At 38.9% G+C, this 19,293-nt stretch overlaps 1 long non-coding RNA gene across 1 annotated transcript; it reads left to right on the top strand.

Annotated features, from left to right (window-relative positions):
• Positions 1-6,948: 6,948 nt before the first annotated feature.
• Positions 6,949-18,764, top strand: LOC122240178. Its single transcript, XR_006219540.1, has 3 exons — positions 6,949-6,986; positions 17,726-17,759; positions 18,685-18,764. It is a non-coding gene; the product is annotated as an uncharacterized LOC122240178 (long non-coding RNA).
• The last annotated feature ends 529 nt before the right edge of the window (positions 18,765-19,293 follow it).

Raw genomic sequence — 19,293 nt, forward strand, 5'->3', positions numbered from 1 at the left:
CTATAAAAACAAACATATACCAAATAAATCCTCCTTGGGACTATATGCCTAGAGTAGTTAACAACTTAATTAATGGTCTACCCATTTTCACTTCAATTAAGATACCTCAGCATCTCTACCTTACTTCTGGACATGGTACCATTTGCATTTGTGATTTCAGTGACTCACAAAATATGTGTTTCTGGTCTCATAGATGCCTCTTCCCTTGCTTCTCCCTTATTTACCATGTGTTTCTATTAAAAGGGAAAAATAAGAATTAAAAAAATAATATTCTCAAAATGTATATGATTCAGACTCTAAATCATATCAAAAGGATTTTTCAGGGGCGCCTGGGTGGCTCAGTCAGTTAAGCATCTGTCTTGGGCTCAGGTCATGATCTTATGGTTTGTGGGTTCGAGCCCCACTTCAGGCTGTGTGCTGACAGCTCAGAGCCTGGAGCTTGCTTTGGATTTTGTCTTTCTGTCTGTGCCTCCTCTGTTCATGTTCTCTGCTTCTCTCTCAAAATGAATTAATTTTAAAAAAATTTAGAAAACAAGGATTTTTCATATATATGCCACATGAATCAGTTCTGTTTTATTTGTCTCTCCTGTTTATACTTGAAGCTTAGGTATTTGCATTAGTGGTTCCAGAATTTTACATTGGAGGGGTTGAAGAATAGAAGTCTAGCCCATGTTTTTATAGCTGTATGTATACTGGGGGAAGAGGTATGTGCATATTTACATATGTGGGTGAGTGCCAAAGAGTTTTTTTCTGGAAGTTGCATTTACATAGCAAGCATGCATATTCTATGTAGGTTGTCTGTTCTGTTTTGGCTTCCTCTGGAGAGCTGGTGGAGATTTGGGGAGAAGGTATTCAATGCCCCTTCAAGCCATGCCATGGTGTACCCATTAGGAATTTGATTTCAGCCCCCAGAAAAATAGTACTCTGAGTCTGAAAGACTGGACTTTGCATCTAACATATTGATGCATCTAACAATATGCATCTAACATATTGATAAAATGGAAATACTAGAATTCTAGAATATCAGAACTGCATGAGACTTTAAGAGATTTTCCAGTTTTATCCTCTCACTTTACAAATGAGAAAACTGGGGTCCAGAGAAGTTAAGTGATTTGTAGGAGAAAAATGAAAAAACACAGTTGGGAGAGTTGATCCATTTTTGGAACACCCAAGCTAGATGAATGTACTTTCCATTACAGCTCTACTGACTCCAATGTTACAAGACAAATAGCCTTTCGTTGTCTTCCATTGCCACTCAGCAGTGGGAAAATTAATTCAAAAGGCCTGAGATATACTAAACATCAATAGTCTAGGCCTATGAGTACTTATATTAACTCATTTAGGAGAGACAGGCTATTGATAAATAGATTTGGCTGCTGTGGCAAGTGTAAATAGCTTCTTCATTGTCTTAGAAGTCAACGATTCTTTTTAAACATTACACATACCTCCTGAGAGATACAATTATCGCTCCTGGACATTACTGAAGAATTTGAGGCTTTGAAGAAAGTTTAAATAAAAATCAAAAGAAGGAACTAATACTGTGCGGTAGGCAGTCCACCCTATGTGCCATGTGATTCCTAGGAGGAACATTGTTTTATAGATCAAGGGTTCCACGTTCATACCCTATACACCAATAAATCTGAAAAGTAAAGTTATTTTTTTTCCCTCTCTCTCTCTCTCTAAACTGAGGCTGAATTTCAAATAGAGGCATTCTCATGATACTAAATATTTTTTAACAAAGTGGTAGAAAATATCATACAAAGCAATCATCAACCAAATATAAGATTTTGACAAGTCACTTAACTTCCCTAGTCTCCAGTTCTGCACTCATATAATTAAGTTCTTGATGCCTTCAAAGGAATTGGAATAAACAGTGATTTATTCATTCATTTACTCATTTACTCATTTAACCATCCTTCAACAAAAAATTGAGGCTCTTTGATGATTTTTATCTAAAAGTACCCTGTTCCTTATCTCACAAAGTGAGATTGTATTGTAATTATTTCCTCCTGAACCTCTCCTGCTCCCACCAGACTGTAAGCCCCCTGAAGTTAGGCACTATATCTTTCTTACTGATTGACAAATTCTGAGTACCCAAGAGACTACCTGTCACATAGAAGTTATTCAATCAATTGAAATCAGTGAATGCAAGCATATATATATATATATATATATATATATATATATATGCGCTAACATACCAGACACAGAGAGAAAACCACATAGACAACATTCATGGCTGTCAGTTACGGGCTATAGAAGAAATATACATTCAGTTTTAAGAAAGCAAAAAAGGAGAAGCACTGATGCTAGCTTGATGGAATCAGGAAGAAAGTATTAAATCTGTATAAAAACTGGGAGGAGAGAGGTGCTATTCTAGTCACTTGTATAGGTGAGGGAAATGAAGCTCAACACTCTTAAGACCCAAGGATCTCACCATCAGAAAGTACTGAATCTGGTTCTTGAATTCCTGTGTCTGTATCCAGACCTTTCCCCTGACTCTGTTCTGTCTCTTTCTCAGAAGGTCCATAAATTCCTCTTTCCTAGGGATGTGGCCTACAGCTCTGTGAGCTTCTGAATCACTTGAGGTGGAGGAGGTTTTGTGTTTTGTCTTTGAGCTGATAGAATGCTTCCAGGCTTATTCTCCTGTTTCAGGTGGTCCTCCTGAAGGCAGGCAGTCTGACAGGTACAGCACTCTTGTATTTCTAGTCCAGATTGTCCACATAATGGCCAAGACTGTTATTTTTTTTATTTTTATTTTTTAACCATCTGGTATGTATTGATTGATGGATCCATAATGTGCCTTTTCTCTTCATTCCATGTTTACAAAATGAAAGTATTTAAACCCCCAAAACAAGATTAGTGTTTCCACTTGCTTTCCTTGTAATTTATATCTTCTGTTTGGATCCCTCATGCTTCAGATATCCTTTCAGTGGTTTCCGAAAGGTTACTTCAATGCCATTGGTTACCAATTTAATGATGGCTTTTCTGTTTTCTATCCACTGGATCAAAATGCTAACGGACCTTTGTCTCTATCATAAATCCCATCAAAGTGTTTACATCTACCCCCAAATCGCTTTTAAATGCAAATAAATAAGTTCAGCAGACACAAACACCACGTGGATCGTTAACTGCAGCCTGAAGACTGTTCCAATCGTTAACTGCAGCTTGCAGAGATTCTTGACAAAAAAGAAAAAAGAAAGAAAAAGTGCGGATGGTCTCTTTAATGAGGTTTTCCCTCTCATTTATCAAAGATGGCGTAGCTTTGCCCAGCTGGCCTGGTTTGAAAATTGGAAAATAGCTTAATCCGATTCACACAGAAGACCTTTCTAGCAGGTAAAGAAGTACATGTATTAAAGTGTATGTTTCTTTGATTTATTTTTTTTAAGCCATGCCCTTGACATGGGTCATCTCTATGATGGAGATGATTAAAGGACACAAAATATTTAGCCATTTGAGTCAGTGCCCTATTGAGTAGAAAATATATTTTTTCTTTCTGATTATTTCTCAAATGTCCTCCCAATCAGGATTGTTGGGCAAGTGTTAGAGTGGACTTATGGGGCTGGAGAGCCCTTAGAAATTCTCCAATTTGAATCCCCCATTTCCTAGATAAGAATCCTCAGACATCTACACCAACCCAGTGTCTTGACCACCTTCTAACAGATAGGGGCACTGGTGGAACCAGAAAGCAAGTCTTCCCATTCTTGACCAGAACCCATTCCCACTGCTTTATAGTGATAAGATAGGCATGAAAAGGGTTACAGTATTTCCTTCTTTGGAGGGTGAAATACACAATACAGTTGAACATCTTTTTGGCTTGGTCTGTTTAGAAAAGGTTGCACAAAAAGTCCAGCTCAAATGGGCTTAAATGAAGAAAACAGAACTTAGTGGCTCCTCAAACCTCAAACTCTAGGGCTTAACATGGACCCAGGCCTGTCTTAAGTTCTAATCTCCTCCATAGTGGTGGCTTTACTATAGGCTCCCTGCAGTGACTAATGGCTGCCCTCAGTGTCACAACTACATCCTCCCAGGTTCAAACCCAAGGCAAAAGAGAACTACCTTCTTACCCAGCGGTTTGAACTTATCATTCCACTTCCAAACTTATCATTATGATCCAGGGGAGTGCGATGCTTTCCATGGGCAGGCCTGAATCACAGGCCCTCCTGTGGAGCTGAGAACTTCATCAATTCTAATAGAAGCATTGAAAGTGAGGGATAAGATAATTCTCTAGAGGAATACTGGGGTATGTATACTTCAGAAAGGTTGAATGGATGTGGACAGAACAAATAACAAATAATTGTTACAAATGGCATTTTGTGAGTCTTTTCAGAAGTCAACATCTTCCTTCTCTTTGTTCATTTGTACATTTCTGTCAGCTTTAGCCCAGCAGAATCATAAATATGCAAAGAATAGTTAAAGTCCTGTGGGAAAGAGTATGCTTGAATATGATAATGATCCTTTCATTAAAATGTGAGTTATTTTAGAAAAAAAATACATGGTGAAATTTGAAAGCAGTAACTTGAGTTGACCGCTAATAGGCTACAGAACTCCGGGTGCACCGGCAGAGGTCTCTGGAGCAGAGGAATTTCTTCAAGCTCTGCTGAGTCTCTCTTCCCCACAGCACACATTGTGCTCCTCAATGAATGTTACGGCAGTATAGTGGGCTTTTTGGCATTCGACTGTGCAGAGTTTCCTGGTTGTTCTTCTGACCCTCCTCCTCCTCCTCCTCCTCCAGCACACGGGGAACAAGTCACCACACACTGACTGAGAGACTTTCTGTCTCCCTTTTCTTTTCTGTCTGGTTGCATAGGTAAAAGGAGTTTAGATCTAGTTTGACCTTAGAAAAATCCAGTGGGCTTGACAGGAGTCTTCCTGGTCTTTTGTAGTATCTTTTAGATCCCCAAGTCTCTTCTGGTTTGGTGGGGTACACCCTCTAAGTCTTGGTATTTCTAAGACTTTTTTTCTGTTTGTCCTGAGGACGAGAGGAAGGACTTGTGTGGCCACAGGGTGATGTACTCTGAGACACTCCGTTTGGGAACTGATGGGGCCTCTGGAAAACGGACCCCATCCATGTCTTCAGGATGAAAGTGGCTTCGTATGCCTGGGGTCCATGCTACTGTTTGTGGTATCCCTTTCAAATGCAAGGCTGAAAATGAGTCATTTAAAATCCCACCTGGAACTATTCAAACAGGTGTCTGTCCATGCTGATGAGCTCTCATTTTCACACTCACAAAGCCCTCTGGAATTGGAATGGATACGATAGTGTTATTTAACCCATTCAAATATCCATTAATTAGCAAGGATGTCTATGTGCTTCTACCACGCATTCTGCTTGTTAAGTAAGCTTGTATGTAGATAATATTCTCCAGCTAAGTTGACCCTCGATGAGTGAGAGATTGGTTAGAAGCTGAATACCATAGTAGCAACCCAAAGCATCTTTACCTGTGAAATCTCTCGTTTGGGCACAGCATGAATATACTTTTAGTATTCAGCCAAAAATGGGAGATTTGCTTGAAGCCTTTGATTAATGCAAATAATTGCTGCACTAGAGCAGCTCTGATGCTTGGGAGGCCATTAGTGGTGCACAGCTGCCATCACCAGGAACAAGCTGTGCATACAAAGATGATACATGGACTGATTCTGTGGCGGGGGCATACCGAGTGCCCTGGCGTTTGGTCCGGATAACTCTGAGGGTTGAACAGTGTGTGCGCGGGCGTGGGGGATGCAGGTAGCTGGGGGAGAGTGCCAGCAGAGGTGGTAGAGTAAAATGGGCCTAAAGGAAATGTCTTCAATAACAATTTCTTCTGTTATAGTTCCGGCACATTATAGTCGATCTATTTTGTCTTAGATTCTCACAATGTGGTGGTAAGTAAGAGAGTATTCATCGTCTCCATTTTACCACTAAGGAAGATGAGGACCATGAATATTAATGACTTGTTCAGAATCACAGTGATGACAGTTGGTGGAATTGGGACACAAATCAAGACTGTCTGAATCAAAGTCCACTGTTCTTCCTGTTCTACCAAGTAGTACCAGTGGTCTCTGGCTGGACCTAAGGATGTATGTGACTTCATCCCTTAAATATCATGACTGAAGTGATGGGGCATGAGAAGTAGGTGAAAGGTATACAAATTCTGTATGAATATTGAATGCTGTGCTCAAAAATAAATACCCAATTGGCCAGATATGAACATGATTATGTATGAAATATAGGCTTAGTTGCATGGGTCGTCCCTGTACAGTTCTTGGCAAATACCTTGAAACCTACAAGCTGACTAGTCAGTCTGTGCAAAATGCATTTTTTTTGGGAAAAGACTGATATTAATCAAATTTGCAGAGACCAGGATGCCAAATTATTAGTTTATCATAAGAAATATAAGTTTGGGGAGGGTAGAATGACCCAGTCTCTTCCTGTGCTTGTGCTTCACGGGATGATTTTTTTGGTGTGTGTATTATTTGTTCACAGTTCTTCCTTCTTTCCCTGCCGTTGTCATGACTGAGAGCAAAATATATTTATCTGCTCCCACTGACTTTGGGCTTAGCCCTGTGTCCTGACTTGGTCAATGGAATATGAGAGGGATACTGTACAAAACATTCAGCTCAAAGTTTTAAACGTCCCTGTGTGGTTTGTCTTGCACTTGTATTCCTGCCCTGAATAATGAAAAGAGTGTGCAAGTAGCCATGCTCCTTCAACCTGAGTCGTGGAATGAGAGACACATGGAATAGATCTAAACCCAACCTGGAGTCTAAAACAGAGCAACCACAGCCAACCCAAAGATCTATGAACAAGAAACAGGTGTTTGCTATTGAAAGCTTCTGAGGTTTTTACATTGTTATGGAGCATTGTGTAACAGTAGCTAGCCAATGTAGGTGCCAAGTCATAATCAGAAAGGTACTCCTTGAGCATGGGATGGGATGAGATGGTTCAAGGCCTCAGCCTCATTTATCTCCTCCTGGGGGACATATCTACCACCCGGTCCAGATGCGTAAGTCTTGGATCTGATTACCTTCTCTCCTGAATCCCATGATAGCTTCCTTTTCCTTTGTTGCTATGGCTTACTAACTCCCCTTCTGATCAGCCTAGTCTTTTGTTTGCTTGTTTGTTTGTTTGTTTGTTGATAAGGAATATTTTTAAGTGAATTCATCTATCTCTTTTATGTTTATTTTAAATTTTTAGTTCTAGAAAGTAACCATGTTTCTCTGATTTCTAGTTGGATAAAAGTTTGCTTCATTTGAGCCTCATTGTAGCAATATCTACTATAGTTAAGTCCAGACCATTTGGTAGGTGTGAAGGAAGCCTCTGCTAAGCTACAATCATGGTTAAAATTAAACTACAGTTAATACTAGCCCTTTAAAAATTATTATTTAGAAATAATAATATCCCAGTAGCAATTAGCACATCTAATACTGGATCTTGTTTTCTAAATACCATTTCCCACTCAAAGCAACCAGAGCTCATTAGAGAAGTGACTAATTGCACATTTGAGTCAAGGAACAGTATGAGCAGGGGCATGTTGTGCTAGAAGACAAACTCTAAAGGCTAACAGGAGCACTTCGGAGAACTTAAGAGGCTTCCTTGAGGCTTCCACTGGTCCAAATTTATGGCAGTGTGAGCATCAAAAGAATAATGATTATAATTACATATAAAACATCAAATAAATAAAAACCATGAATCCAGACTAAGCAAGAGTCCTTTGATGATATTGGAAGTGGTTATTACAATAAGCTCTTTACATTGAAATGCAGTGGTTAAAAATAAGAAAAAAATAATAAAAATAAGGGATTTACTTTATCCTTTTTAGGAAGAACTACAGTTCATCCTAATTCATCCCTTACTGTTGAGGGAAAGCTCTTCTCTACCAAAAAATAAAAAAAATAAAAAATAAATCCCACAACTAAATGCAGAAGAATGGTGGGATTAGAAAGTCATCATTCTGTGGTCTCCAGTGAAAGTCTTGATTTGGACCTGGATGCTAAATGGATGAGAAAAATCATCAGGTGAGAGGTTGTTGGCACATAGGGTATTCGTCTGGTGCCAAAAGAGCAGCCCACAGGTTGCCGATTGCAAAGGGAAAACATAACTTTATCATCGGAAGATGTGGCAAGGATGATACACATACTCTCCTTAATACTAGGACAGCCTAACTTTATGTGTCTGTCTGGTGATGCAGTCTGAAGACACAGTATTTCCTATAAGTACTCTTGCCCAAAATATTTAACCTGAGCCTAATCAATGTTTAGATCTTAGTTCCAGTTGATAGTAAGTGAAGGGAATGGAGAAGTCCGTTAAACAATGCTGTGAGGAAACATTAAGTCAAATCTGAGATGTAAAACTCTCTGCCAAGGAGATGTTAAGGTCTTTTCAAAAAGTCAGTGTCATGAGCAAAACATAAAGGTGGATCTACTGTTGTAGAATAAAGAGACCAAAGGCACAGAGCAAATGCAAATGCAATGCGAGAACCTTGATTCTCCATGTAAAAAAAAAAAAAAAAAAAAAACTTGAAAAGTCATATTGGGCATGATAAGAAAATGAAATATACACTGGATGATCAAAGATATTATGGAATTATTGGAATTTTCTTAGGTGTGATGGCAGAATTATGTTTTTGTAGGAGAATGTATTTTTTAGGAGCTGCATACTCAAGTATTTATGGGTAAAGTGTTTTGTCATCTGCAATTTACTTTCGACTGATCTAGCAAAAGAAATATGTGTATATTTATAGGTAAAGGAAACATGAAGAATATAAATAATTGTTGAATCTAGGTGTCACTTAAATTGATATTCATTTGACCTAATTCTTAAAATTATTCTATATGTTTGAAATTTTTTTGTAATATAAAGCTGGAAATAAATAGGGACTCTGCTGTTTTTAGTGATTTTAATGATTTTGAAATGTCTATATTGTTGACAAGCTCTTCTATTAGATTTTAGTCAAGTGTAAACCACATTAATGCCACCACTAATAGTGTAGATTTGTCTCTTATAGAATGTATTTCTTTGCTATTAATAGTAATTTCCAGGCAAGATGAGCTGTGAGGAGATCCATCCTTTAGTAACACTGGTTTACGTTTTGTTTTTCTGTAACTGTCAGAATCCAAAAGAAAACCCATGTAGCCCTCGTGTCACCACTGATCAAGTTTGAGAGAATGTCGTATTTCTTTTCTCAGAACCGTTTGAATAAGTCAGATTCCATGTAAAAGAAAGCTGGTTTGCAAAACTCATACATTAGAGCCCTCATGCACCCTTTGGGGATTGAGGGGCTTACTGAGCCCCCTCCTCTTTTTTTTAATGGGCTTAGGATTCAAGTGATTTGGTTTAGGGATCCAATGAGATAAAAAAAAAAAAAAAAAAAAAAAAAAACTAGGAAAATTCATTCCAGAAATAAGGCAGATCAGGTTTAGTTTTCATACCATCTGAGGTGCCTTGGCGTAATCCTGACTGTAAGATTCTGCCCTGGCAAACATTTCTGAGCACTGTGCATTAACTAGGGCAGAAGAGTCTGAGAGGAGGATGTCATGTTTTTCCATCTGTGTGATTCCTTCAGTGCTTTCTCGTGTATGGTCTGCATTTGTGTGTGCGAAAACATGTGTGTGTTTGTTATCCATATATATTCCCTTCCAGATCTTACTCCTCACCCTCCACCCCTTCCCTACTGCAGCAGAACTCAACTCACTCATTCTCTCTCCCTCCCCCTCCGCCCCACTTCCCTTCCAATAGCTGGACTCCAGCTGTCAATCATTATATGCTCAAGCATTCCTGAGAGTTTGGGCTCCCATCTTGGCAAGGCTTTCCTGTCACTCAGCTTAGCTGGGAACTGGACTTCCTGGAGAAAATTGAATCTGCAGACAGTCCAGAAGGGCATGGTTAGCCTGTTACTGCTGCTCTGCTGCTTTGAGTTCCCCAGCAAGGAAAAAAGAATTCAGAGGTGGAACCTCTGGGTCACGTAAGCAGAGGCTTTCAAGTGAGACCTAACTACTTACAAAAAGAGGCATCGTGAGGATGAATCACGGGGTAATTTTCTTAAAACAAACAAAAACCAAACCATCCCAAAACACAAGGACCAAGTTGCTTGTATTATTTCATTAGAAGTGGTTATTTGCAAAAAAGAAATATTGGAAAGATAAAACAGAAACTCATCTCCTCATTTAATGACTTTAATTTGTTTTTAAACCCTTGCCACTAAGTGAAAAGTCATTAAAAACATTTTTTTTCTGCTGAGTTTAATTGGAAAAAGTTGTGATGCATTCCACCTAACCCAAAATACCCAAACATTATTCACAGGTAGAAAAATATTATCAATTGAATAATATAAATAAGTTTCTATTAACTCTTAACAATTTGAAAGTAAATAAATGTCATTTATTTAAAACATGTAATGTAGTGAAGTTTTATTGTAATGATTACTCACCAATGAGAAGAGAAGATGGATTGGGGTGCCAGGAGATCATTCTTTGGAAGATCATGAAAAGTCGGGCAGTCAACTTCCAGATGGGCAGACTTCTGGTAGTAGGGTTGTCTCACTCTCAAGTTGCACATGAAAATAAAATTATAGCATTTACAGAACTCTAGGGCAAAATCAAGCTAAACATGAGAGCGCTGCAAGACATATAGAATGGACATGCAAAACACAGTACAAAGTCAGAAAATGCTACCTGTTCATCTCTCTCACTTGGTATATGAATACAAAGTAAAATGAGGTTTATCCAAATATATCACACAATACAAACACATTCCATATGATATTCTCTGACCAGAAACCACCGAGTCCAGTAAAGTAGTGGGCTTATCTTTGTCTAGAACCATAGTGTCAAGATAACCTTTCTTATTGCGCATTTATTTGGTATCTTTGGCTGAAAATGTTGATTTATCAGCAGAAAGTGAGTTGTTCAAAAGTTGTGTGGTTTTTCATGTGCCTTCATGATGAAGCTCCTGATTAACTCAGTGGCTGTTAGGTGAACATATGTATGTGTCACCGTTGGTGACAATATCTTTCTTAAAATGTGTTCAACTCTTTTTTTAGTTCACTTGGGATGATAGTAGCACTTATTAGCTCCCTCATAAGATTGAAACTCTAGTTGAAGTATCTCTACTTAGAAACTTCGTTTAATCATAAGCACCATGTTTCCTCTATCTTAGGGGATGTGAACATGAGTGAAACCAACAGAGCCCTGTTTCAGAGTCATCTGACTAGTCTGTTGAGTTCCCAGGGTCTTGATCCTCCAGGCTGTTCCGCTGGCTGCCTACGTACCTGGTATATAGCAGAGCCTCCCCCCAAGATGATTGCATGAGTAAATAAGCGTTGGCCAGAGCTCTTTGCACCTGTTACTCAGAGACTTGGCCTTCTCACCTACCTTCACTGACCTTTACCACTTGGACTTCCTGTCTGATGGTCTGGGTGGTTTTAGTACTTTCTGCGACTCAGGGCTCGCTGTGGGGAAGCAGACTAACTTCATTTGGAATTTCATCCGCATAGAGACAACCCTGGAGGGAAACAAAGACCTGTACTTCCTACGCTCTTTCCAAGACATGGAACATCTAACAATCAACTGTTTACATCCAGGCAAATTTCCATCAGACATTTGGAACTCAAATGTCAAAACCTGAATCCATTATCTTCTCCCTTTCTGTCATTCCTGCTCTAACATGTTCCCTATCTAGGGAAATATAATCACCATCTGGCTGGTTACCTTAACCAGAAACTGGGGGTTATTCTTCCTGAATGTTTCCTAGTGTCTTAATCCCCATTAATTCAATTTCTGCTGATTCTGCATCCCAAGTATCTCTGGTACCCTTTTTCACTTTCCTGCCTGCGCTGCTATTGCCCTTGTTTAAGGCTTCTTCACAACAGCAGTAGCTTCCTATTTGCAATCCTATAGGATTTATCTTTCATTAGTTCACTCATTCATTCATTTAGTCAATAAATACTTATTGAGGATTTACTATTAGCAGGAACTATTCTGAGCACAGGGCTTATAGCAGTGAACAAAATAAACAAGAATTCCGGCCCTCATGGATCTTATCTTCTGGTGGGAGGAGACAAATGATAAAAAAAAAAATAGGTAAGTTACATAGTATATTAGAAAATGATAAGTGTTTATACGATAAAGCAAGGAAGGAGCATATACAAGTATTGGGGAGAGAGAGATGAGATTTTAGATAGGGCAGTTAGGGATGGTCTTTCTGCAAATGTGGCATCTGAGCAAGGCTTTGGGAGAACTAAGAACTGACCGGTGCAAGTATCTGGGGGACAGGTGTGATTAAGAGGAAAGAGGTACAGCGTCCACCCGTGGAATGGAGAAGACAAGAAGGAAGAGCGGTAGAAGAGGTAAAAGTTCTTAGCGACCGTATCATATAGAATCTCACAGGTCATAGCAAGGACCTGGACTTCTGTTTCTCTGGGATAGGAGCACTTGGCCATTTTGAACAGATGTGACGATCTGAGTTATGTTTTACCGAGATGAGTTTGGCCACGCTGTTGAGACTAGACTGTAGGAAGAGAAGGACAGAGAGGGAGGGAACCATTATAATACTCTAGATCCCAGAATGATCTTATTAACATACATATCCAACCACGTCATCCTCTGACTCAGATTTCTCCAATGGTTTCCCAACATGGATAGGATAAATTGAAATTTCTTTGAATAGCTTCTAAGGTTGGTCATGATTTAGTGCCTTCTACTATTTTGCCCCATCGTTTGCTAATGCTGCCTCCCATCCACCATTCTCTGATCTGATTTACCATCTGATAAATGCTTACTGAGTCTTTAAGTTACAAATGCTTCCTTGTCTGTGAAGATTTCCCTGAATTTACCCATTTTCCTATCCTACATTCAATTTGAACACTTGTTTCTTTTAATACTAATGCTTTTGGTTCTCACCACTATAATGTGTACTTCCTGACGTCAAGAATTTGCTTTTCATGGGGCGCCTGGGTGGCTCAGTCGGTTAAGCATCGGACTTCGGCTCAGGTCATGATCTCACAGTTTGTGAGTTGGAGCCCTGTGTGGGGCTCTGTGCTGACAGCTCAGAGCCTGGAGCCTGTTTCAGATTTTGTGTCTCCCTCTCTCTCTCTGCCCCTCCCCCACTCAGGTTCTGTTTCTGTCTTTCAAAACTAAACATTAAAAAAAAAGAATTTGCTGGGGCTCCTGGGTGGCGCAGTCGGTTAAGCGTCCGACTTCAGCCAGGCCACGATCTCGCGGTCCGTGAGTTCGAGCCCCGCGTCAGGCTCTGGGCTGATGGCTCGGAGCCTGGAGCCTGTTTCTGATTCTGTGTCTCCTCTCTCTGCCCCTCCCCCGTTCATGCTCTGTCTCTCTCTGTCCCAAAAATAAATAAAAAACGTGGAAAAAAAATTAAAAAAAAAAAAAAAAGAATTTGCTTTTCATCTTGTTACATAGAAATGACAAAAAAAAATAAATGAATGACTTTAATCATGGAGTATGTTGGCTTTCTATATAGAGTTCAGGGCAGGGGAGGTGGAGGGAGAGTGGAAGAGAAGTACTGGATGTTGAGATCATGTGAATTACCAAATTCTCTTTTTTAATCTTAGTCTTAACAAATTCAAGAGGCCACTGAAATCCTTCTTACCTGGGGGTGGGGAATGGGATTTACAAATGCTACCTCTATCTGCTAATGTCATTTCCTCCTCCCCTTTAAAAAAAAGTCCGATCCCTTTCTATTGTTCCTTGTATTCATCCTATACCAGAGTTCTCTCACTAATACCCCAAGAGATAAAGAAAAACTGAAAAGGAAAAAAAATGACTTTTATCTAGCTGCTACTTCATAATTCCCTGTGGTTATTTATTTATATATTAGTTTTGTTGGGGGAACAGATTGTCCTAGGCATCTAGACTAGCATTTAATTTCATGGTTGGGTTAAATGTTTGTTTTACTCAAATCTCTAAGAATGCTGTTTTATAAGACTAAAGAAACACATTTCCTCTAAATCTTGTAAACCATTTTCCCCAAAATATCAGCTTCTAAGGTGTTTCTTTCCAGTTGTTTCTGCATATTTATTTTCTTGTTGCAAGCCTCTCAGTTGAGACTGGAATTCACAGCATCTCCCCACAGTTTCTTCAATAACATTCATTAAGATACTCTTTTGTCTCATCATGCAGATCATTAATGAAGCTGTTAACTAACACCAGAGTTTCACTGATTCCTGGGGCACGGCCACCAGACACCTCTGTAATGTCACACATCGCCTTTATCCTTGGTTTCTATGTCACTAGACCTCAGCTTTGAGCCAGTGTAGAATGCCAGAGTTCAAATCCAATCCAATTTGAATTCATTTTGCAAGTAAGACTTTATTAGATACTGTATTAAGTGCTTTACTGAAATTAGGTTATGTTACATCTTCATTTTCTCTCTCTCTTTTATTAATCATGAAATTCCCACTGCCTTTTTTAAAAAAAAGAAAAAGAAAAGAAAAAAAAAAGCAATTAGGTTTGCCCATCTTGATTCAGTCTTAAAATCCAGGCTGCTTACTGCCCCTGGTTCCATTATAACCTCAATGCTTCCAGATGCTAACTGTCAGGCTCCCTCCTCTTGCATCTCTATGAAATCAGTGCCGGATCAACTTCTATCAAAACTTCACACCTCCTTAAGCCTCAGTTGTTTTTAGACTGAAAGTCCCACCTGATTAACAATGCTTGGCACTGGAAGTCTCCCCAGAGACATCGAATAATGTGGTTTTCAAAGTGCTTTTCAGGAACTTCTGTTTCCCCAAAGATGCCTTAGGGACCACAAGGGAATGATAAAGCAGAAGCTCAGAGGAGAGGGTTCCATCCCTGCTTTCACGAAAGCAACAGTTTTCCTGTGCCTTATGTATTAGTGTCCCATGCAGGGTTACCTCTAGTTCTTATGGAGCCTTTGTGCAAATTAGAAAATGTCACCCTTCCTCTGGGTGCAACAGAGTGACCATGGTTTTTACAATATTTGATTTCCAAAAGGGGGCTCTGCTGCTACGAGTTACTTTGGAGAACGTTTAACCTAGGCCAACTTCTTATTATACCAACAAAAGACAAAACCGTGATGGACTTTTCACCATTCTACAGCAAGGCAGTGCATTCGGCTCCTTCCATCTTGATTATGTAAATATTTTTGTAATTTTTAGTGGATAGGCAGTGCCCTGCTGCCTTGACCACACATTCATGCTCCCAGATAAACGAATTCATTCAGCACATATTTATTGAACATTCACAAAGTCCATGAAACGTATATTCTAGAGGAAGAAGACAAGTAAAAAACAAAATCATACATAAATGAAATGTCAGGTGGTATAATGAACTACAAAGGAAAATGAGGCAGAATAGGGGAGTGCTATTTCAGGTATCCCATAGAACAGTAATCTCAGAGTGGAGAATTTGTCTTTTAATTTTTAATTTTTCTATGTTACAAAGTCAAAAAAAAAAAAGCAAACATATTCCCCTTCTTCACTTAGTGTTCATAATATACTGCAATAATAAAATATATACAAAGCATACAATGATTTTTTATTCATTCAATAAATTTTACTGAGTAGACACTGAAAGGAATACATGCAAACAAATAAGATGTGCAATAAAAACATATTTCCTGTCCTCAAGGAGCTTGGTGTCTAGTGATAGATTTCTATACATTTAAACATTCCAATGCATTCCTATACATTTAACCAACTACACCATATTTCATATTGAAATAATTGTTCAAAGGTCTTTTGCAATGAATTTGAAACAAATATATTGTATTAGTCAACATATCGACTAGTAGTATATTGGATATATAATACAAATATATTATGTTAGGGCTCTCCAGAGAAACAGAACCAATAAAATGTGTGTGTAGATAATATTTATACATCTATATATATACTTTAATATTATATATTAAATATAATTGTATTAATATTTATAGATATTATATATAGTTATAAGCATATTTAAATATATAAATATATATTATATATGGGAGGAATCTATATATTATACATGTAAGAGAGACAACAATATTTATCATATAGAAATATTTATCATACAATATTTATCATATACAATATTTATCATATATAAAATATATGTGGTATATGCACATGTGTATATATGCATATATGTCATATATATGCGGTATATGTTGTACATATACATGTATATATATGACATATATGTGTGTACACATTTATGTGTACATATAAAACTTGTGTGCATATACACAGATAACATGTGTGTACATATACACACATATATATAATGTGTGTGTACATATACGTGTATATATAACATGTGTGTACGTATACGTGTGTGTACATGTATGTGTATATATATGTATATATGTGACATGTATACATACACACACACACACACACACACACACACACACACATACACACACAGATTTATTGTAACAAGTTGGTTCATGCAATCATGGAAGCTGGCAAGTCCAAAATCTGCAGGGTAGAGTGCAGGGACTGGATGATGTCTGCTAGCAGAACACTCTATCTTCCTCATGATAGGTCAGTCTTTTTCTCTTAAGGTCTTCAACTGGTTGAATGAGGCCCACACACATTATGGAGGATAATCTGCTTTGCTCAGAGTCTTAATATAAATGTTAATCTCATCTGAAAAGTACCTTTACAGCAACATCTAGATTAGTAATTGACCAAATTATCTGGTTAATGTAGCCTAGTCAAGTTGACAACATGATATTCACCATCAGACATCTTCCTACCATTTTGTTTGTGGTGCTCAATAGATGTTCGGTAAACAGTTTTAGCACTGGCCTCAGCAAGTGACAGGTTTGTGGACAGTGTAAGTTGTAGCCCGTAGCCAAATGATGGGAATGGAGAAAGGGTCTGATATGTTTCAAGAGAAGGCACTGTCCAGGAGCTCAGTACTTCCCAATCACTAACTTGCTTAGGACATGCCTGGAAATCTTGTTAAATGCAGATTCTGATTTCATAGGCCTGAAGTGAGGTCCAAGAGTGTCATTGTTGATAAGGGATGCTGATACCATTGGTCCATGGTCCACACTTAGGGCAGCAAATCAGTAGAATTTTCAAAGCTCTAATTTTGGCAAGATGGATGGGATATAGCCTGGGTTCTATAGTGGAAGAGGGGCCCTCTGAATTACGATTTCAGAGGTAACAACACTTCTCTGTAGTGTCTGTTTGAAGATAGTGGTTATCAGACTGTTATGTCTCATAGTAACCTGGGGAGCTTATAAAATGTAGACACTCTGTGTCCAGAGCTTGTGATTAAGTGTGTCTAGTTTAAGGCCAGGACTCCCTGTTAACAATAATAATCCTAGAAGATTTTGGTGCAGATATGGGACTACCTTTGAGAAACACTGGTTTAAAATTTTAAGACTCAGAAAAAAACCACAAGTATATTTTTTTGGAAAAATCTTTGAGTCATTTGCAATCATGTTTGGTAGAAAAAAAAGTGGAAGGGTGGAAAATAGATTTTGGCCACTTTAGAGTTTTACTGAGGATGAGAGGATACAGAGCCCTGGGGAAACATCAGTCTAAAGCTAGATATATGGAAAAATTTCCTAGCCAGACTGGATGTTGATTCCTTTTCCACTCCATGGCTTACTCAGGGCAAGGACAAGGAATGGTCCCCAAGACTTAGATACAGAAAGTGTCTGGTTGTACTGGTTGTAGTACTCAGGATTAGATCTAGCTGTGATATAATGGTTAATGGTTATTTCTAGCTGAAATAGTGGTTACTGAGATTTTTTTTTCTCTTATAGGAGAGAAAAGGAAGGAGAAAAAGGAAGTCTGGCAGTAAGTTGTACTATGGTGTGGCTGGGACGGGGACTCCAGAAAACTCAGGAACACAGACTTCTTCTATCCTTAACATATTGCCTCATGGTGCAGTATGGCTGCTAGAGAACCAGCCATCACTTCCCCATCTGAAGCAGCAAGAGAGTGGAAGGATTGAAGAAGGGTATATATTTTTGCTTTTAAGAAGACTCACCAAAAGTCCCATATAGTACTTATATGTACATTTCAATGACTGTAATTATTCAAATGGCCAGTTTACCTGGAGTATGGGAAATATCTCCCTGTCTTCTACCTTATTTTGGTATTTTCTGCTAAAACTCTAGTGTTCTTTCACAAAAGTAAAGGGAAGAATGAACATCGGGAGGCAGCTACAAGTCTTTGCTATAGGAATTGCTAGAGGTTAATCAGTCCGTAGAGATGCCAGAGGGGTGGGTAGAAGTAAGAAGGTAATTAATGAAATCACCTAGGATGGAATAATATATAAAAAGGGATTCTGCAGCTAATTTTGCAGTCATTCTGGCCTTTATTCATTTATTCAAAAAATGCTGACAGAATTCCTTCACCGTGCCATGCCCTGTACTTACTGTTCAGTGATACAACTGTGAATAAGGTACGGTCCCTGTCATTCAGGGGCTTCATTTCTAGTGAGAATTACTGGTAAATTTACAGGCTATTACAGTGTGTCAGTTGCAACATTAGTGCTAAACAATGGTGTGGAAGTGGTCCCTTGGAGTGATATTCAACCTGGTCTTGGGGATCAAGGAAGATGTTCTAGGTGAGGTGAGGGGTACACTGAGAGCTGGGGGGTGAGGAGGAGTTAGAAGGAGTGTGTGCATATGCATGTGTGTCTGTGCTTTTGTGTGTCTCTGTGTGTGTCCGTGTGTTTGTGTGTGTGCACACATGTACATACCTGGGGCTGTTCCAGAAGCAGAGAGGTGCCTTGCACTGAACGTGGAAAGATGTTAAAGGGATCCAGTATGACAAGCTGCAAAGAAAGTTGGCCAGATCCTGAACTGCAATATGCATGTGCATCTAAACCAAACGGTAAGCCAGGGAGTGTGTGTGCTCCTGTGTGCAAGCATGCTCACCTAGGTGCTTTCATAGAAAGCCTTTCATAGAAAGGTGAGGTTTAGCTTGGGGTAAGGCTCAGACACACAGTTATTTACACGATGAAGTAGGTAATCATATTTTCAACATTCTCTGTACAAAATAAAATAAGTAGATGATAAAAGACTTTTCATACATAAGGGATCATGGTCCTGTGATTGTGACAGTACAGTAAAGGTTCAGGGTAGGGAGATAGAGCAAAATCCAAACCTGCAACCTTGTGCACTTTTTTTTTTAATCTTTATTTTATTATTTTTGAGAGAGTGAGAGAGAGACAGAGTGAGAGCAGGGGAGGAACAGAGAGAGAGGGAGACACAGAATCCGAGGCAGGCTCCAGGCTCTGAGCTGTCAGCACAGAGCCCGACGCGGGGCTCAAACTTACAAACCGCGAGATCATGACCTGAGCTGAAGTCAGATGTTTAACCAA

Source organism: Panthera tigris, chromosome B4 (genome assembly GCF_018350195.1).
Source record: "Panthera tigris isolate Pti1 chromosome B4, P.tigris_Pti1_mat1.1, whole genome shotgun sequence".
NCBI lineage: Eukaryota > Metazoa > Chordata > Mammalia > Carnivora > Felidae > Panthera > Panthera tigris.